Below are 22,139 nucleotides of genomic sequence, written 5' to 3' on the forward strand. Positions count from 1 at the left end.
CTGTCATTTATTTATATATCAGAGAAATGATTTGCTACCGTTAAGGATTGAGAATTATGAATGACACAATATCCCATAATTTAATTCTGCGATCCTTTAATGGCTTCTTTGTAAGTAAATTGAGATGAGTTCAATCGATTTAAACTTAATTTTCTATGGAGCATGTCATGCCTGGAGGACTTTGATCATGATTTTATCTCATGTTACATTTATTTATAAAGCTCGTGATGCAAAGTCACAAGCTAACATTGTAAGCTTTCAAATGGTATCATTTAAATTTATTGAGATGATGCCATTTTTCTGTGGGTACAGACGTGACATGGAGCATGATGTTAGACTATTCATTAGTTTTAGTAATTTTAATTGAGGAGTTGCTCAATTTTCAGGCAGGCAGAAATTTCAACAGGAGGTCGGGCTCATGCAGGGAAACACATTTACTGAACATCGTTAAGAATACAAAAGCAAAATGTTGCAGATGCTGGAAATCTGAAATGAAAACAGGTAATGCTCAGAGGGTCAGGCAACATCTGTGGAGAGAGAAACAAAGTTAGAGTTTCTATTAGGCACTTTGCAGCCTTAACATTGAATTTAACAACTTTCCATCTTATCTACCGCTCCCATTTTCTCGGACAGCAGATGCTGGTGATGGAAGACGGCTGCACCAGAGTCACTGGGAGTGGGGGAGCTGTGGGCTGGGACTTTGGGATGGGGATCCCCCTCTGCTGTTCTGCTGTAACCATTTACACCTGATCTAGACCCATCTTTTGTTTCTTTACTTGTCCCATTCCCACCCCCTTTTGCTTTGCATTATTATCCCATTCTTCATTTAATCACTTCTGCCCTTCCCCTTTGTTCTTTCCTCCCCACCCAGAGGGTGGTTGGAGTCTGGAACTCACTGCCTGAAAGGGTTGTGGAGGCAGGAACCCTCACAACATTCAAGAAGCATTTGGATGAGCACTTGAAATGCCATAGCATACAAGGCTACGGACCAAATGCTGGAATATGGGATTAGAATAGACAGGGCTTGATGGCCGGCGCGGACACGATGGGCCGAAGGGCCTCTATCCGTGCCGTATAACTCTATGACTCTATGACTCTATGACCCCATTTTTCTCTGGCTCTGTTCTTGCTAAAAACTGTTAACCTTGAGCATCTTCCACTTCAGATGAAGGGTCATCGACCTGAAACGTTGGCCCCGATATTTATGGGGAGCGTGTGAGGGAGGCTGAAGAACCCGCTAAAGCCGGGGACGTGGAGATCGTGCGGAACTTAACTTGGGGACCGACCCCGACAAATGGGAGGGGGAGGGGAATGTTGGCTTTCTGGGCTTGGGGGTAAGGGGAGTGAGGGGGAGGTCAGCCACAATCGCGGCATGGAGAGGTCGGTGATCGGGGCTTGAGGGGTGGGGAGAGGGCGTGATCGACAAGGGGGAGGCCAAAGGCTTCTGTGTGGGGCCAGGGGGTGTACTCCTGCTCCTCCTGGCCCACAAGGAGTGCTGTAAAAGGCATTAACCTTGTGGAGGTGGCAGCTCCCACCTCCCTATCACTGCGGGGTTTCCCAAATCCTGGGAAACTCGCACGGCATCTGTAAAACTTAAATCGGGTCCCCAATTGCACTGTGGGAGCCCAATTTAAATATGTTAATAAAGTGTCTCACCTCTCTATGGTGGAACACTCGGAAGCCTCAAAACCCACTGCCGTAAAGACGGCAATGGGGGCGTGCGTGGTGGGTAGGGGACGCGTTCTTTGTTTTTAACCCCCCCCCTCCCGAACCCTTCTCTGCACATTGTGGGGGAGGGGTTAAGATCAAGGCCATTAACTCTTGTTTCTCTCTCCATAGATACTGCCTGACCTGCTGAGTGTTTTCCAGCATTTTCTGTCATTATGAACACTGTCATTTCAGTAAACAGCTAAAAAAGGGCAATTTGTCACTTTAATGAAATTCAAATTCTTTGTGAAGTAGTTTTCAATTACTTCTAGATCGCCTCTTCGTCTTCTGCTTTCAGCCCATTTATTTGCTCATTGTCAAGGTGAAACTGAATATCCATCTTTATCACCAGATTTGTAACACGCAACAGATTGCAAAGATTTGCATCGGTCAGTACGGTAAAACATTACCAAATTTATTGAAATAACTCCTCTTTCTGCTAGTATTACATAACACTATTTATAGAACAACATATTTATAGAACAAGAGAGAGTCTAACCACCTCCCCTTGACATTCAACGACATTACCATCGCTGAATCCCCCACCATCAACATCCTGGGGGTCAACATTGACCAGAAACTTAACTGGACCAGCCACATAAATACTGTGGCTACAAGAGCAGGTCAGAGGCTGGGTATTCTGTGGCGAGGGACTCACCTCCTGACTCCCCAAAACCTTTCCACCATCTACAAGGCACAAGTCAGGAGTGTGATGGAATACTCTCCACTTGCCTGGATGAGTGCAGCTCCAACAACACTCAAGAAGCTTGACAACATCCAGGACAAAACAGCCCACTTGATTGGCACCCCATTCACCACCCTAAACATGCACTCCCTTCACCACCAGCGCACGGTGGCTGCAGTGTGCACCATCCACAGCATGCACTGCAACATCTCGCCACGGCTTCTTCGACAGCACCTCCCAAACCCACGACCTCTACCACCTAGAAGGACAAGGGCAGCAGGGACATGGGAACAACACCACCTGCATGTTACACTCCAAGTCACACACCATCCCGACTTGGAAATATATCGCCGTTCCTTCATCGTCGCTGGGTCAAAATCCTGGAACTCCCTTCCTAACAGCACTGTGGGAGAACCTTCACCACACAGACTGCAGCGGTTCAAGAAGGCGGCTCACCACCACCTTCTCAAGGGCAATTAGGGATGGGCAATATTGCCGGCCTTGCCAGCGACGCCCACATCCCATGAACGAATAAAAAAAAGTGCAGGGACGGTCTCTTGGTATCCTGGCCAACATTTATCCCTTAACATCACTCAAACAGATTATTTGCTCTTTTATTGCTGTTTGTGGGACCTTGCTGTCCCATTTCCCTATATTACAACAGTGACTACACTTCAAAAAGTACTTAATTGTGACGTACTTTGGGACATCCTGAGGCCTTGAAAGGCGCTATATAAATGCAAGTCCTTTCCTTTTAGTCTGTCTTGCAATCCCAGTCTAATTCTCTACTGACAAAAAAAAATTTTACAGATGCAATTAGACTCCACTCTAATACTCGTTACCCTTAAAGTAACTCTTTAAAGGGAGATTTAGTTTTCCAAAAACTAAATAAAATTATACAACAGTAAAGTCATCGGCAAGGGAAATAAGTTTATGGAAATAATCCCCTTATGTTCAATAAAGTTGAAGGTTACCTATGATTATATCCTGCAAAAGAATATAATTTACCCTGAATATACTATTTGCTGTTCTCCCAATTTTCTCCTTAGTATTAACCATTCTGTCTCACACCACTTACACACGCACGTAATGGTGATATTTACTTTGTACTTAGGCTACAATTAGACATTGTACTGAAAGTAATTTTTTTGATCGTTGCTGCTGGTTTTCAAAAGGTCACAGCATATATTATATAATATAAAACAGAAAATGCTGGAAAAGCTCAGCAAGTCAGGCAGCATCTGTGGAGAAAGAAACAGAGTTAACGTTTCAGGTCGAAGACCTTTCATCAGAACTGGAAGATGTTAAAAGAGTTAAAGTTTTTAAGCAAGTACAGAGCCAAGGAAAGTGGTGGGGGGGGGAGGGGAGGAGAGGAAAGATCAAAAGAGAAGGTCTGTGACAGGGTAAAGGGCAAGAGAGATTAAATGACAAAAGGGATGATGGTGCAAGGCAAGGAAGGTGGTGATGGGACAGGTTAAGAAACAAAAGATCAGTCTAGAGTAACTGTAAATGGCAGCAGCAGGACCATTACCAGCACTTGCTGTCCGAAAAAATGGGAGCAGTGATTATGATCTGAAGTTATTGTAATCAATGCTGAGTCCAGAAGGTTGTAAAGTACCTAAACAACAGATGAGGTGCTGTTCCTCGAGCTTACGTTGAGCTTCATTGGAACAGTGTAAGAGGCCGAGGACAGAGAGGTCAGAGTAGGAGCGGGAAGGGAAATTAAAATGGCAAGCGACCAGCAGGTCAGGGTCACACTTGTGGACTGAGTGGAGGTGTTCAGCAAAGCGATTACCCAGTCTGCGTTTGGTCTCCCCAATGTAGAGGAGACCGCATTGTGTGCAGTGAATACAGTATACTAAATCGAAAGAAGTACAAGTAAACCGCTGTTTCACCTGGAAGGAGTGTTTGGGGCCGTGGACGGTGGGAAGGGAGGAGGTTAAAGGGCAGGTGTTGCATCTCCTGCACTCGCACGGGAAGGTGTCGTGGGGAGGAGAGCGGGTGTTGGGGGTGATGGAAGAGTGGACCACGGTGTCGCGGAGGGAACGGTCCCTTCAGAATGCTGAAAGGGGAGGGGATGATGTATTTGGTGGTGGGATTGTGCTGAAGGTAGTGGAAACGGTGGAGGATGATCCGTTGAATGTGGAGGCTGGTGGGGTGGAAAGTGAGGACAAGAGGACCCTATCATGGTTCTGGGAGGGAAGGGAAGGGGTGAGGGCAGAAGTGCTGGGAACAGGACGGACATGATCGAGGGCCCTGTCAACTACAGTGGAGGGGTATCCTCATTTGATGAGAAAAGGAAGACATATTAGAAGCACTGGTGCGGAAGGTGGCATCGTCAGAACAGGTGCGACAGAGACGGAGAAACTGGGAGAAGGGAATAGAGTACTTACAGGAAGCGGGGTGGGAGGAAGTGTAATCAAGGTAGCTGTGGGAGTTGGTGGGCTTATAATAGATATTGGTTGACAGCCTATCTCCAGAAATGGAGATAGAGAAGTCAAGGAAGGGAAGGGAAGAGTCGGAGATGGACCATGTGAAGGTGAGGAAAGGGTCGAAATTGGATGTAAAGTTGATGAAATTTTCTAGTTCGGGGCGAGAGCAGGAAGCAGCACCAATACAGTCAGCAATGTACCGGAGAAAAAGGTGAGGGAGGGGACCTGAGTAGGACTGGAGCAAGGAATATTCCACATATCCCACAAAAAGGCAGGCATTGCTGGAACTCATACAGGTTCCCATAGCAACACCTTTTATTTGGAGGAAGTGTGGAGTCAAAGGAGAAGTTGTTCAACGTAAGAACAAGTAGTTTCAGTGCATAACTAGTGCCTAGTGAAGCAGTCTTAAAGCAACAGAGAGGGCTGACATTGTTTTGAATCCCATTAGGTTGATGGAATACTCTCCACTTGCCTGGATGAGTGCAGCTCCAACAACACTCAAGAACACCATCCAGGACAAAGCAGCCCGCTTGATTGGCACCCCATCCACCACCCTAAACATTCACTCCCTTCGCCACTGACACACTGTGGCTGCAGTGTGTACCATCCACAGGATGCACTGTAGCAACTCGCCAAGGCTTCTTCGACAGCACCTCCCAAACTCGCGACCTCTACCACCTAGAAGGACAAGGGCAGCAGGCACATGGGAACAACACCACCTGCACTTTCCCCTCCAAATCACACACCATCCCGACTTGGAAATATATCGTCGTTCCTTCATCATCGCTGGATCAAAATCCTGGAACTCCCTTCCTAACAGCGCTGTGGGAGAACCTTCACCACACGGACTGCAGCGGTTCAAGAAGGCAGCTCACCACCACCTTCTCAAGGGAAATTAGGGATGGGCAATAAATGCTGGCCTCGCCAGCGACGCCCACATCCCATGAACGAATAAAAAAAAGGTAAAGACATTAGAGTTAACATTACAATATAACAGGTACAATCTAGGCCTCCTCCATTGCATTTATATGTTAATTTTACAGAAATTGCAACTAGTTTATATTCTGCTAAAGTTTGCCCGAATATGCTTACCCTTTAAAGTTTAACCCTTGGGTTTAAACTAGCTTCTGCCTTTTGTCGCTGTTTTAAAATGACCGTGTGAGTCACTCTTCTGTAAGGGAATAAAAGGTAAAATTTACATTTATATCGTGCCTTTCATGTCCTCAGGTCATTCCAAAGTGCTTCACAGGAAATGGGTTACTTTTGAAGTGTTCTCACTGTTGTCTTGGAGACAAACATGCAAAGTTCCACTAACAGCATTGAGATACATTACCAGTCAGTTATTTTTATGGTGTTGATTGAGGTATGAATATTAGCCAGGCACTGAGAGAAATCCCGACTCTTTCTTAAAGAGTACCATAGGATAGAGTTTAACATCTCATCCAAAAGACAGCACCTGCAACAATGCAGCACTCCTTCAGTACTGCACCAAAGTGTCAGCCTAGATTAGATGCTCAAGTCCTGGATATAGTTTATTTTCATAAGAACATAAGAAATAAGTGCAAGACTAGGCCATACGACCCCTCGAGCCTGCTCCGCCATTCAATATGATCATGGCTGATCTTTGAACTCAACTCCACTTTCCCACCCGATCCCCATATCCCTTGATTTCTTTAGAGTCCAAAAATCTTGAATATATTCAACAACTGAGCATCTGGGTTAGAGAATTCCAAAGATGCACAACCCTCTGAGTGAAGAAATTCCTCCTGATCTCAGTCTTAAATGGCCAACGCCTTATCCTGAGACTATGCCCCCTAGATCTGGACTCTCCAGCTAAGGGAAACATCCTCTCAGCATCTACCCTGCCAAGCCCCCTCAGAATCTTATATGTTTCAATGAGATCACCTCTCATTCTTCTAAACTCCAGAGAGTATAGGCCCATTCTACTCAATCTCTCCTCATGGGACAACCCTCACATCCCAGGAATTAATCTAGTGAATCTTCATCGCACCATCTCTAAGACAAGTATATCCTTCCTTAGATAAGGAGACCAAAACTATACGCAGTACTCCAGGTGTGGTCTCACCAAAGCCCTGCACAATTGCAGCAAGACTTCCTTACTTATGTACTCCAACCCCCTTGCAATAAAGGCCAACATACCATTTGCTTTCCTAATTGCTTGCTGTACCTGCATGCTAACTTTTTGTATTGCTTACACAAAGACACCCAAATCCCTCTGAACACCTGTGGCACGATTTTCAAATCAAAGTGCGGTTGCGTTGGGGGCAGGGGGGCTGAGAAAATCGGGAAAACCCTGAGCGGGTAAGGAAGCCGGCTCCAACCAGCATCTTCCAGGGTTGCCACAGACACACCTGTGTGCGCGCGTGCTTCTGGAATGTGGAAGTCCCGCCGGCAATTAAAGCAATGGGCTGATATTTAAAGCACTTATTAACATTGTTGAACTGGTTGAAGTTGTTAATTTCATGGTGATTGAGGCAGGGGTGCAATTTTCATTCAGCCTCAGCGTGTTTCCCATGCTGTGGGAAACACTCCATGTTGTAGGAGACGTGTTTCAGCCAGCAGCCATTTGGACATTGAAATGCTGGTTTGTTAGATGGGGATAAAAGGTGAGTTATTGCAGCAGAGCACTCAGTTCTCTCAGACAAACCTTTGGCTGGGAGATCCTTGTGTTTCGACTAAAAATTCTTGCTTTCCACTCAGAATTCTTCTGTTTACGCATATTTACCTACTTTTTGGACCCCCTCAAACTGACACCATCAGGTTGGGGGGTGCCATGGCTGCATTCACCAGTACATCCAAGGAAGAGCAACATCACCATCCTCGCCAGGCATGGCGTGCACTTCCGCCACTTGGAGCTCCACAACACAGTGCTGCACCGCAGGCACCTGCACAAGAGAACAGAGGGCAACAACAGAGGGAGCGACATCGCAGGAGGCACTACCCTCACCACAGGGTCTACAGACCAAGGGTCAGCTTCCTGGACCTCTCTGAGGAGCAGTGCATACAGAGACTGAGAGTGAGTTACCAGATGGTCGCAGACATCTGCAACCTCCTTCATGCTGAGCTGCTCCTGGCTGGGCCGAGCGGCATCTCATTACCCGTCGTTGTTAAAGTCACCACTGCCCTCAACTTCTTCACTTCTGGATCATTCCAGGGTGCCACCAGGGACATCGCCGGGGTCTCTCAGTCGTCTGCTCATAAGTGCACAAGGCAGGTCACCGACAGCTTGTTTCGCAGGGCTTCGCACTATATCAACCTCCCCATGGATGACCTTAGCTAGAAGGAGAGGGCAGTGGGATTCCACGCTGTGGTTGGCTTCGCACGGGTACAGGGTGCAATCGATTGCACCCAAATAGCAATACGAGCACCTCCACATGAGCCAGGACTGTTCATCAACAGGAAGGGGTATCACTCCATCAACACTCAGCTTGTTTGTGACCACCGCAAGAGATTCCTTCACGTGTGCGCCAGATTCCCTGGCAACTGCCACGATTCCTTCATTCTGAGGGAATCCAACATCCCGGGGCTCTTCCACGCACTGAGCACCCTTAAGGGCTGGCTCCTTGGGGACAAGGGATACCCCTGCACACATGGCTGATGACACCTCTGAGGAACCCCATCACCGAACAACAGCATCGATACAATGACAGCCACATCGCCACCAGGTCTACAATTGAACAACTATAGGGCTGCTCTAGATGCGCTTCAGGTGCCTTGATCGTTCTGGGGGAGCACTTCAATACGCACCAGACAGAGTGGGACGCATTATAGTAATGTGTTGTGGCTTGCACAACATGGCTACAGAGAGGGGTACGGGTTGAGGAGGCCTCATCCCCTCATCCACCATCCACATCTGCCATCCCCATTGAGGAGAAGCAGGAGCAGGGGGAGGAGGAGGAGGAGGAGGAGGAGGAGGAGGAGGAGGAGGAGGAACCCATGGGCAGAGCAGCGGCTCACCTGGCTGCTCGTGAGGCTAGGGAATCACTCATATGTGAACAGTTCTCGTAAGATCAGAAAGTGAGATGAGTCTGGTCTTCACACCATCTGGAAAGAGCAGTGCCAACACCAGCGCCCACCCCCCCTCACCCCCCGCCACCCCCACCCCCCCACCATGCACAAAACAGTCCTGCAATTACACATACACCCACTGTAAAGTGACCCACTGGGTGGCATCAAGTGTTGCCTTTCATGGTGAAACACGTGAAAGGGCGACATCACAAAAGCCAGTCAAGAATGGACAAGATGTGGCAATAGTGGTGAGAATGATAACATTTAATGTGACTTTAACAAAAACCAAATATAAATGAAAAACATGACAGTCTGTCAGACACCCTTGTGCACACCGTCCGTGATCACAAAACCCTAGCCTTTCTCTTCCTACAGCTTCTACGTGGTGCATCCCCTATGGCTGCAGCAGAGGTAGTGGCAGGTTGCTCATGTTCCTGCCCTGACTGCTTAGATGCTTCCGGCCTACGCCTTCTGGGTTTTGGAGCCCATTGCAAAGACTGCTCCACCTGCACCTGTGCAGGGGCAGACTCGGCCACCTGGAGAGGAGGCAGCATTGTGGGTACTGGTTGAGAGGGGGGCAACGAGTGAGACGTGGGAGCTCTTTCAGTGGCGTCCCCACCTCCAAGTCTCCTTTCGCCATCATCCCTCTCCTGGGCCAGGCCCACATCACTCCTACCACCCTGATGGAGAACAGTTTGGAGGACATGTGTGATGCCTTGTAAGGCCACTTCTAAAGTATCTTTCAGCCTGTTTAAGGCAGTGGAATGTTGTTCACCATGAGTCCAAATGGCTGTTGTCAGGGCCTGGATGGACTCATTTGAAGCTTGAAGCTCAATGGAGGCTAGTCTTCTCTCCATTGCAGACATTCCTGCACTTACCTTTGACACTGTCTCAGACTGTTGCATTCCCTGTAACACTATCTCAGAGATTCCCTCATGAACCTGTGACACCATTCCACTCATGCAGGAGTTGGACTCCTCCATCCTCTGCGCTGTTGTGGGGAGTGTGCGTGGCACTTGTTCCAGTACCTCGCAAATATGCTGCTGTCCCTCGATCATTCTCCTTTTAAAGGATGGCCCCCAGGGTTCAGCATCTGCGTCCAGCTGAGCAGAGCCTGGAGAGGAGTGCTCCCACCGATGCGGACTCTCCACAGCTGCCCCTGCCACCAGTGTCTGCTCGTGCTCACTTGTGTGTGGTGACTCACCAGGTGCCAACCCAACTAACTGAGGACTAGGACCCACCGAGGAGTGAGTATCTGTGCTGGTGGATGGCTTGCTAAGATCTGACGGTGCACTCTCAGAGGCCTGGAGCTCTGAGGAATCACCCTCTGCCATCACTGCGGTCGTTGAATGACCTGGAAGACATCAGAAGGTAATATTAAGCATCATTACAGATGTGTCATGTTGCAATGAGCATACTGAGGTGTTCAACATGCCAATCATTGTTAACATCAATTCATGTTGTGTGTGATGAATGTTAAAGTTGTGTCACCAGACGTTTGTTGGGTGCCAGTCTCAGTGTCCCTGACGGACAGACACTTGAGGGTGCGGCTGATCTCCAGGGCCTCCACCTCTGCCTCTGTGAGGACCACTATTTGTTGTGGCCCCCCTCCAGTCCTCGCCCTCTCGCATTCATTTTGCACTCTCCGCTCCTAGAAGGGGAGTAAGTACAGATGTGAGAGTGAGTGATGGTGAAGTGGCCAGCCGATGAATGCATTGCTTTGGGTGAGGCTGACCGTGAAAGAGGTGCATCAAAAGGTGACTATGAGACAGAGACATCACATTGGATGAGAATTGGGGTGAGTGGTAGTGGTGGGGTGACTAATGGGGAGGTGAGGAAGTGCTGAGGAAGTGAAGGTAAGTTGAGGATGAGCCTTAAGTGGGTGTGGGGAGTGATGTGATGGAGTAGTCGTGGCAATGCAGAATGAGTTGAGGGTGGGGTGGGATGAGGGGTGATGTGCAAATTGGAATGCAGGAGAATCAGTAAGTGTACTCACTTTTGCTGACCTAGTTAGGTCATTGAAACATTTCCTGCACTGGACCCAAGTACGGCAGATATTGCTCCTGCTGGTGACCACCTCTGCTACCTCGAGCCAGGCCTTCTTGGCGGCAGAGGCAGGGCACTTCCTCCTGTCGGCCCGGTAAAGCAGTTGCCTCCTCCTCCTCACCCCGGCCTGTAGCACCTGAAGTGAGGCATCATTAAATCTTGGAGCAGCCTTGCCCCTGTGCTGCTCCATTGTGTTGTTTTGGTTTTTGCTGCAGCAAAAGCCATTGGAGCAATAGCCCTTTAAATAGAGACACTCCAGCTGACAGCCTGTCATGCAGGTACGCAGTCCGCCCACTGAGCAGCTTTCGGACGGCAAACCTGGAAGCCACGTAAAGGGCCACCAATTAACCTGCGATCACATGGGGAACGGTAAGATTTTATTATCTGGGTTTGCCACGCCCCCATTGACCCCCCACCCCCCCCCACCATGCCACCGCCATTTGAAAATCGAGCCCCTGGTGACTTCTATATTTATGCTTCACACAAAAAAAACTTCAATATTGAGAACTGGCTCAATCCAATCTGGGGCAAGTAGATTTTGTTTAAAGTATTCCCCCTTTATGGACGAAAATAACATTCATCCAAAAATTTATTTGCCTTGTTTTTAAGATGTCGATTTTCTTGCTGACAAGAGAGACAGACCCAAAAGTAAAGTCTCCCTCCCTGCTAGGCTGCTACAATATCATTGCAAAAGGCAAAGGGCACAACTTCAAACAGGCCTAAGGGACATTATGGAACTACTTAACCTCAGGAAACCACACTTTAGGCTGGGAGATCTGTGGTTTCTCGAGTCTTGGACTGACTTTAATGATCCTCATTAATTTCTTTAAAAACATTGGTTGGGCAGCAAAAGTTTACTAGCTCTGGAACCCATGGGTTGGATTTTCCTCCACATTGCTGACTGGACCTCGATTTTGCTGGCTCAACCCTACCAGGATGGCAGCCAGCCACCCCTTCCCCACCTGCCCCGTCTAAATGGAGAAGGGGCCTGGGTTCCCAAACAATTTCCCTCCTTACTGCCGCTGTCTCTGCCAACCCCAGAAACCGGCAAAAAAAAGATGGCATTCGTGTTCAGTCCCCAACATAGGTGACATAGGGAGAGAGCCTAGTATGGCTTCTCCTCCCTCCAAAATGGTATGCGGCACTAACCTTTTTAGGCCCCAGTCTCAGCTGTGGCCTAAAAAAAATGCTGAATATTCTATTTGGGGCTCATCTACCCTGTTCAAAAATGCAACCATCTTTCCTAGTCTCACTGCAGCATTGCCCAGGAGTTTCCTCTTCTGCAACAGCAGGCTCCGTCTTGGTGGTGGGGTCCGAGAGAAATATATGTGATGCATTGTTCGGTGCCAGTTTGGTTCACTGGTAGCACTCACGGTGTGCGGATATTACAGTGTGCTGAGAGTTCGGTAAGTGTGGGAGTTTGGTGAAGTGGGGGAAGGAGGTGCTGCTTTGCCTTGCTTTTCCAAACTTTTCCTGCAGAGCGGTAGTGGACCTGAGAGTAGAAGACTGAGATTGTGGAATAAAAGCAGCAGCAGACCTGCACCAAGAGACAACTACTGTGCGACATCACAGGGACTCAACTCCTGGACCTAAGATAAATAAGAAGCAAAAAGTAATCCAAGTGGGACGTCACCAAGGAAGAGGTAAGTGATTGGCTGGTGAGTATTTTCCTGCTGAATTTGTCTAAGGTTAGAGTTTGTGGATTCTCTGGTCTCTGTTGTGTAGTGGGGGACTGCTGTTCAGCAAGGGCCCTTGAGTATACCTTTATAATTGAAGTGCAATTGGTGGGATTCATTTAATTTGAATTAATTAGTTAAAGGGTAAGTCATGTCAGGACAGCCCAGCCCCGTGTTATGCTCTTCCTGCTCTATGTGGGAAATCAGGGACCCTTCCGGTGTCCCTGACGACCATGTGTGCGGGAAATGTATCCAGCTGCAGCTACTGACAAACCGCATTGCGGCACTGGAGCTGCGGATGGATTCATTAAGGAGCATTCGCGATGCTGAGAACGTCGTGGATAGCACGTTTAGTGAGATGGTCACACCGCAGGTAAAGGTTGTACAGGCAGGAAGTAATTGGGTGACCACCAGGCAGAGTAAGAAGAGCAGGCAGGCAGTGCAGGGGTCCCCTGTGGCCGTCCCCCTCTCAAACAAATATACCACTTTGGATATTGTTGAGGGGGATGACTTATCAGGGGAAGGCAGCAGCAGCCAACTTCCTGGCACCAGGGGTAGCTCTGCTGCACAGGCTGGGAGGAAAAAGAGTGGAAGAGCTATAGTGGTAGGGGATTCTATCGTAAGGGGAACAGACAGGCATTTCTGTGGCCGTAAACGTGACTCCAGGATGGTTTGTTGCCTCCCTGGTGCCAGGGTCATGGATGTCACTGAGCGGCTACAGGGCATTCTCAAGGGGGAGGGTGAGCAGGCAGAGGTCGTGGTCCACATTGGGACCAACGACATAGGTAGGAAGGGAGATGAGGTCCTGCATCAAGAATTTAGGGAGCTAGGTAGCAGATTAAAGAGCAGGACCTCAAAGGTTGTAATCTCTGGATTACTCCCAGTGCCACGGGCTAGTGAGTATAGAAATAGGAGGATAGAACAGATGAATGCGTGGCTAAAGAGTTGGTGCAGGAGGGAGGGTTTCAGTTTCCTGGATCACTGGGCCTGCTTCTGGGGAAGGTGGGACTTGTACAAGTCGGACGGGTTGCACCTGAACCAGAGCGGGACAAATATCTTTGCGGGGAGGTTTGCTAACACTGTTGGGGGGGGGTTTAAACTAACTTGGCAGGGGGATGGGATACAGAGTGGAGCTACAATAGGGGGTGATGTGCAGCCAAATATAGAGAAGAAAACAAGTCAGCTTGGAAGACAGGGCAAATATGTGAGGGCAAGGCTGGATGGCATCTATTTTAATGCAAGGAGTCTTGCGAATAAGGTGGATGAACTGAAGGTGTTGATAAACACATGGGAGTATGATATTGTTGCTGTCACAGAGACATGGTTGAGGGAGGGGCAAGACTGGCAGCTCAATATTCCGGGGTACAGAATCTTCAAGCGAGACAGAGGGGGAGGTATAAGAGGAGGGGGGGTCGCAATATTAATTAAAGAATCAATTACTGCCATAAGGAGGGATGATATATTAGCAGGTTCCTCTAATGAGGCCATATGGGTGGAGCTTAAAAACAAAAAGGGGGCAAGCACTTTGATGGGAGTGTACTACAGGCCCCCAAACAGTCAGGGGGAGATAGAGGAACAGATATGTCGGCAAATCTCAGAAAATTGTGCAAATAATAGGGTAATAATAGTGGGGGATTTCAACTTCCCCAATATTAACTGGGATACTCAGAGTGTAAAAGGCTTAGAGGGTATAAAATTCTTAACGTGCATCCAGGAGAGCTTTTTGAGCCAGCATGTAGAAAGTCCTACAAGAGAGGGGGCGGTACTGGACCTAATTCTAGGGAATGTGGCCGGCCAAGTGGAAGAAGTGCTAGTAGGTGAGCACTTTGGTGACAGTGACCATAATTCGGTGAGATTTAAGGTGGTCATGGAAAAGGATAGGGAGGGGCCGGAAATAAAGGTTCTAAATTGGGGGAAGGCCGATTTTAATAGGATAAGGCAGGATCTGGCCAAAATGGACTGGGATCAGCTGCTTATAGGAAAATCCGCATCGGAGCAATGGGAGTCTTTCAGAAGGGAGATTGAGACCATACAATGGCAACATGTTCCCGTAAAGGTCAAGGGTGGTTCCAAGAACTCCAGGGAACCTTGGATGTCAGGGGATATACGAGAATGGATTAGGAAAAAAAGGAGGGCTTTTGGCAGATACAAAAGGCTAAAGACGGAGGAAGCCCTAGAGGAGTACAAAAAGTGCAGGGGGATACTTAAAAAGGAAATTAGGAGATCAAGGAGGGGCCATGAAATAACACTGGCGAGCAAAATAAAGGAAAATCCTAAGATGTTTTATAAGTATATTAAGGGTAAGAGGATGACTAGGGAAAAAATAGGGCCCATTAGGGACAAAAATGGCAATCTGTGTGTGGAGTCGGCAGCTGTAGGAGGGGTTCTAAATAAATTTTTTGCATCTGTTTTCACTATGGAGAAGGACGATTTAGACATAGAAATACGGCAGGGGGACTGTGATATACTCGAACATATTAACATCGAGCGGGAGGAGGTATTGGCGGTTTTAGCAGGCCTAAAAATGGATAAATCCCCAGGCCCGGACGAAATGTATCCCAGGCTACTGTGTGAGGCAAAGGAGGAGATTGCGGGGGCTCTAACACATATATTCAGAACCTCTCTGGCCACAGGGGATGTGCCAGAGGACTGGAGAACCATTAATGTAGTACCATTAGAAGGGGAGTAGGGAAAAACCGGGGAACTACAGGCCAGTGAGCCTAACATCAGTGGTAGGAAAATTATTGGAAAAAATTCTGAAGGACAAAATTAGTCTCCACTTAGAGAAGCAAGGATTAATCAGGGATAGTCAACATGGCTTTGTCAAGGGAAGATCATGTCTGACTAATTTGATTGAATTTTTTGAGGGGGTGACTAGGCGTGTGGATGAGGGTAACGCAGTGGATGTGGTATACATGGATTTCAGTAAGGCCTTCGATAAAGTCCCCCACAGGAGACTGGTCAAGAAGGTACGAGCCCATGGAATCCAGGGTGCCTTGGCACTTTGGATACAAAACTGGCTTAGTGGCAGAAGGCAGAGGGTGATGGTCGAAGGTTGTTTTTGTGACTGGAAGCCTGTGGCCAGTGGGGTACCACAGGGATCGGTGCTGGGTCCCTTGCTGTTTGTGGTCTACATTAATGACTTGGATATGAATGTAAAAGGTATGATCAGTAAGTTCGCTGATGATACAAAAATTGGTAGGGTGGTAAATAGCAAGGAGGATAGCCTCAGACTGCAGGACGATATAGATGGGTTGGTCAGATGGGCGGAACAGTGGCAAATGGAATTTAACCCGGAAAAGTGCGAGGTGATGCACTTTGGAGGGACTAACAAGGCAAGGGAATACACAATGAATGGGAGGACCCTAGGCAAGACAGAGGGTCAGAGGGATCTTGGTGTGCAAGTTCACAGATCCCTGAAGGCGGCGGAACAGGTAGATAAGGTGGTAAAGAAGGCATATGGGATACTTGCCTTTATTAGCCGAGGCATAGAATATAAGAGCAAGGAGGTTATGATGGAGCTGTATAAAACACTGGTTAGGCCACAGCTGGAGTACTGTGTGCAGTTCTGGTCGCCACACTACAGGAAGGATGTGATCGCTTTGGAGAGGGTGCAGAGGAGATTCACCAGAATGTTACCAGGGCTGGAGCGCTTCAGCTATGAAGAGAGACTGAGAAGATTGGGTTTGTTTTCCTTGGAGCAGAGGAGGCTGAGGGGGGACATGATTGAGGTGTACAAAATTATGAGGGGCACAGATAGGATGGATACTAAGGAGCTTTTTCCCTTCGTTGAGGGTTCTATAACAAGGGGACATAGATTCAAGGTAAAAGGCGGGAGGTTTAGAGGGGATTTGAGAAAGAACTTTTTCACCCAGAGGGTGGTTGGAGTCTGGAACTCACTGCCTGAGAGGGTTGTGGAGGCAGGAACCCTCACAACATTCAAGAAGCATTTGGATGAGCACTTGAAATGCCATAGCATACAAGGCTACGGACCAAATGCTGGAATATGGGATTAGAGTAGACAGGGCTTGATGGCCGGCGCGGACACGATGGGCCGAAGGGCCTCTATCCGTGCTGTATAACTCTATGACTATGACTTTTGGATCATGTAGATTGTGGAGTCAAGCCCCATTATGGCCCTGAACCCATAATCTAGACTGACGAGAGCAGTATTGAGGGAGTTCTACTTTGTCAGACATGTTAAACTTAGGCCCCGCCTGTTCAGTGTTGAGGTGAACATATAATATCATAGCACTATTTGAAGAACAGCAGGGAATTCTCCCAGTATTTTGGCCAACACCACCAAAAACAGATAACTGGTCATTTATCATAGTTGATGTGCACAAATTGGCTGCTGTGCATCCCCGCACCCCCCCCACCCCCACATAATAACAGTGACTACAATTCAAAAATTATTCATCAGCTGTGAAGCACTTTGGGATGTCCCAAGGATGATAAAGATGCCATATAAATGAAAGTTCTTTCTTCTTTCTAATGTCATGCTCTGTTGAGCACTGTGACCAATCACCAAGCTCACGAGAACCTAAACACACAGCAGTTATTCCGCCTCCATAATCCATAATGGGTGTTAGCTCTTTCATCAAATTCTTGTGATCTCTATTTGAGCTTTAGCAGCAGTCCTTTATTAACTGTGATAATCATTATCCATAAAGCACTGATGCTTTATGACTTTTGCTTTTAGAAATTGTAAAAGAAGATCAAGAGAAATATTTGAGGTGGTTCAACTTGTATTGGCTTCAACTTATTTTAACTTCAAAAGTGCCTTTTAAGAAATGTTTTGATGGTAACTCAGTTTAAAACCTGAAATTTTCACACTAGCACAATTCCCTTTACACTTACTGAACAAACCATGGCAATATATCCTGCAGCTAAATTTATGGCTAGTCTAAAACTAGTGAATCACCGCCTTCATGATTTAATATCTAATACTAGATTGGCTCCTCTTTGCAGCATCTGTTGATAAATGTATTAATATCTTTCAATGGGTTCTATAATACTCCAATGCATACTTCGATTGAAAAAAAATCTTTAATTTGAATAAATAAAACTTACAGCCAAATAAACCCTCTTGTGGCTTTTTCAAACTGAAACACAATTGCCTAGAAATTCCTTATGCACTAATAGGGGGTTACTTTTGATTTTCGTTACCCAGATTTCCTGGTGGGATCTTCCTAAATTAGAGGGCGGACCTGATCGGAAAGTTGGCGGAATTCTTTTACGCTGGATCTCTGCCCGCTTTTGTGCCCGCCCCAATTTCTGTTGTCATTTCTTGTGGCCGCAGGAATTTTTGGGTGGATGTATCACGGTGTCATGCGCCCCCTTTACTGTCATTTCCACTTTGTTTGTGCTGTGTCATAGAGGGCAATTTTAACCTAACCTGCCCAGCAGGATCGGCAGCTTGTTTTACACCCAACCCTGTTTTACTTTTCAGGGCTGTAAAACGGGCAGCCTATCCCGTCAACTTCCGACCGGGCGGGTTAGGTTAAATTATCCCCTTATTTTCGTTTGTTTAAAACAAGATTTTTTTTTTATTCGTTCATGGGATGTGGGTGTCGCTGGCGAGGCCGGCATTCATTGCCCATCCCTAATTGTCAGATCCTCAGCAGAAAGCAGAAGAGAAGTGAAAGAGCCCAACATCCACCTTTTTAATATCAGTTTACAGCTCAATTCTGACTAGTTTTTTAAGGATTTTCTTTTAGTTTTTTTAACCAGTTCACAAATGGGAATTCCCTGTATGTTTGCCTTGTGGTTTACCTAGGTGCTACCTCAACAACAGCAGGACGAGTGTGAGTTGGCTGGTGGCTGAATTCCAGCAGGAGCCCCTTAGGACTGAAGTGGCCCTTGTTTCACGGCAGCTAAAGCCAGAGGCGGGCCTGCTGCAGGCCGCACCTCTTGTACTGCTGCATGAGCAGCCTAGCCCTGTGACCTTTCTGCCACATGCGCAGGCATCAGAGGAGGTTGGTGGGAGACCCTGCGTTCGCTGCTATTCTGAGAGACACCACTGTCTTCTGTGCCCATGCCTGCCATTCCACTAGTAACAGGCATTGGCTCTGGATGACCGCTGGCCGACAGAAGAGCAGATCTATTGGTACTAATAAGATCTGTGAAACCAGTCACCAAACCTCTTGGAGCCAGAAGAGCTTCCTGGGGCCTCTTTTGTAGCATTCTGAGTAACCCTGGAAGATGCACACACTCAGTCATGAAAGCCTCTGCTGCAGTTGCCACATGCTCCATAGTGGACTGCAGTGCTGTGAAATCATCTTTCAATATCCTACATATGCTACTAATGGACTGCTGTACCAGAGTCACCATTTGCAGCACTCTATCTAGTACAGCCACCAGTGCCTACACCAATGTTGATGCTTTGGGGAGCTCTAGATCCCCAGGCTCTTTAGCCAAGAGGCAATGCTAACTGACCCTCCAGCCAGCAATTTCTCCTGCTCGTGTACTACCAACTTCTGCTCCTGTTCCTGCTCACTTGTACTCTGTGTGACACCCAATGCACTCCCGTCCCCTCCCCTGATCACTGTTTAACTTCCCTGGGTTCAATGTCTCCCTGTTTCTGACGCCCTGTTTCTGACCTTCCCTCCCCGTATGTGAAATATTTCTTCCTGATGGGGCCGAGAGGTCACAGGTTTGGAGGTCCACCACTCGCTACCTATCTCTTCTGACTATTATGGGCTATCTTGCCCTTAAAAAGGAAAGCAAAAAGAGCTGAATACCTTTTAGTTACATGACATGGAAGTGAGCCTTCGTGGCAGCATTCCTGTCTCTGAGTCAGAAGGTGATGGGTTCAAGCCCCACTTCAGAAAGGTCCATCGAGTGGAGACTAGAATATGGTCTCGAAATACAGGGTTGACCCTTTTATGGTGATGTTGGCGTTTAGATCCTGCACTAGCGCTTCATTTCCTGCTTCTGTAATCCCGAGCTGCAAAACAAAGGTTTTTCTAATTGGGCTTGCCCAAAATCTTAAAAGGAGGCTGACACAAGAAATTCCAAAATAGAAACAGAAAATGTTGGACATACCCAGCATCTGTGGAGAGAGAAACAGAGTTAACATTTCCATTTATGACCATTTATTTCCATAATGACCATTTATCAGAACCAGAAATACCAGTCAGGATCACATCTGATCAGAAAGCTGGGCTTGTTAGCTCACATGCTGGATTATGAGACTCATGCAAGCTTGAATGTATTATAACTGATGAACAACTAAACAGCCAGTCACAGCATATCTGCACCTTCCGCAACTGGTGGGCACCGTAAGGACTGGAGTGTTTAGTGGACACCGGGAGTAACCTTATCATTTAGTTTTATAAGTTTCCTTTTGTTCCTTTTTTTGGTTAAGTTCTTTTATTAGTTGTGCCTCTTAAAAAAAGGGAGCACATTTAAAAAGAAAATAGTTGATGACATGGGGGCAACCCAGTGTCTCCTTATTGGTCCTTAGATAAAGGCAACACATCTGCAACAAAGCTGCACAGGAGCTCTCTAATTGAGAAACTAACCAATTAACCAACATATAAAGTGCATGGGCTTTTAACACAGTTGTTGCAGGAGTAAATTTGTTCACTAAGGTAGCAGAAGAGGCCGGAAAGCAAGTTTGCCACTGAGTGACGAGACCCTCAAGTGGAGGAGGCAGCAGATAGTGCATTTCAGCAGTGAGACCCTCAAGATTTTTCTTGAGGAACCATGTAACATGGATATATAATTTACTGGATAGACAATAAGCACAGGGAAGAAATAACCAAGAGGATTAATGTAGTGCCATGTACTCAATGGATTTGGGGGGCGGGGGGGAGAAAAAAGAGAAGCACAAAGGTAAGTAATGAATATTAATGCAGTTGACATTAACATGACCTGAACAAAAACCAGCAGACGAGCAAGGTCTTTTAAATGGAGCCATTGTGCAGAAGTTAACAAGGTAAGCTTCCCTAGAGAACACAAAGTGGATGAGCAATGCATGATAAGATTAACTGTGGCTACATTTTATATATAAGTAATGCTAAAAAGAATGCAGCTGGCCAAAGGGATAGGATTCAAAATCTGATATCAAAGCTAGACTAAAAGTGCCATTTTAGGCTGTAATTTCTTAGAAGCATAGCTTGACAGTTAATGGAAATTGACCTTCACTGTACATAATGTAAAGACAGTATACCATATGTTGCATGCATATACTGTCTGTGTAATATTGCCTCTTCTTTATTTAAGCAAAGCTGGCCTTCAGTTGAAGTGAGCAACTGCAAATTGGCAAGGAGACCATCCAAGCTACACACTTTACCCCTCCCTCCCCCTGCCCCATCAAGCAGGCAACAGGGAACATCATAGGCTGAGAGACTCCAGAGGGCTTGAGATGGAAAAGCAGGATGAGAGGTCCAAGGTTTGCACATTCTGCATCAGTTATAATCGCCAAGAAGTGAAAAGGGTAATCTGGGCACACATGGCATTGAGCAGCAGTACTCAGTATTTTTTTTCTTCGTTCATGAGATGTGGGCATCACTGGCAGGGCCAGCATTTATTGCCCATCCCTAATTGCCCTTGAGAAGGTGGTGGTGAGCTGCCTTCTTGAACAACTGAGTGGCTTGCCAGGCCATTTCAGAGGGCGATTAAGAATCAACCACATTGCTGTGGGTCTGGAGTCACATATAGGCCAGACCAGGTAAGGACGGCAGGTTTCCTTCCCTAAAGGGCATTAGTGAACCAGATTTTACAACAACCCAGTAGTTTCATGGCCACCATTACTGATACTAGTTTTTTTTAATTCCATATTTTTATTTAATTAATTGAATTTAAATTTCCCAGCTGCCATGGTGGGATTTGAACTCATGACTCTAAAATATTAGTCCAGACCTCTGGATTACTAGCCCAGTAACATAACCACTATGCTACCATACCCTACTGTATAGCAGGCCCTGCTTGCTGGCTTAATAGGGATTACTAAAACTAAGTACTCAAAGGGCCTAATAATCCGATGGCAAGCGTCCCGTGTATTATCAAGTGAAGGGGCCTCAGACCTCCAATGCATTCAGTGGCCTCAGTGCAGGTGGCCAGTGCAAAGGGAACTGAGAGACTGTGCACATGCTGCGAGCAAACCTTATTTGGTTGACAAAAAATATTACAATTAGGGGAGTGGTCCACAATGCAACTGGAATACCTTTTTTTTATTCGTTCAGGGGATGTGGGCGTCGCTGGTGAGGCCGGCATTTATTGCCCATCTCTAATTGCCCTTGAGAAGGTGGTGGTGAGCTGCCTTCTTGAACCGCTGCAGTCGTGTGGTGAAGGTTCTCCCGTAGTGCTGTTGGGAAGGGAGTTCCAGGATTTTGACCCAGCGACGATGAAGGAACGGCATCTGTTAACTGCTCTCCTATCAACAAGTACTAAGTATCTTAGCCAAGGAGATATTTTACTTGGGACACAAAGTAGCACAAAAGCCCAGATAGACTGGAAATATAGTTAAACTGGTTAACAAGGAAAGCTAAAATAATCATCCACAAAGTTAAATATAACATGAAAGGGTTTGCTGTAAAAATATAACTTACAAAGTGT

General features: G+C 47.0%; 1 long non-coding RNA gene across 1 annotated transcript; it reads right to left on the reverse strand.

Moving 5' to 3' along the window:
- Positions 1-344: 344 nt before the first annotated feature.
- Positions 345-21,994, reverse strand: LOC137343369 (uncharacterized). Its single transcript, XR_010967854.1, has 4 exons — positions 21,748-21,994; positions 19,319-19,524; positions 5,917-5,995; positions 345-527 (listed from the first exon to the last, which is right to left on the reverse strand). It is a non-coding gene; the product is annotated as an uncharacterized lncRNA (long non-coding RNA).
- Positions 21,995-22,139: the final 145 nt, after the last annotated feature.

This window comes from Heptranchias perlo, chromosome 2 (genome assembly GCF_035084215.1).
Source record: "Heptranchias perlo isolate sHepPer1 chromosome 2, sHepPer1.hap1, whole genome shotgun sequence".
NCBI lineage: Eukaryota > Metazoa > Chordata > Chondrichthyes > Hexanchiformes > Hexanchidae > Heptranchias > Heptranchias perlo.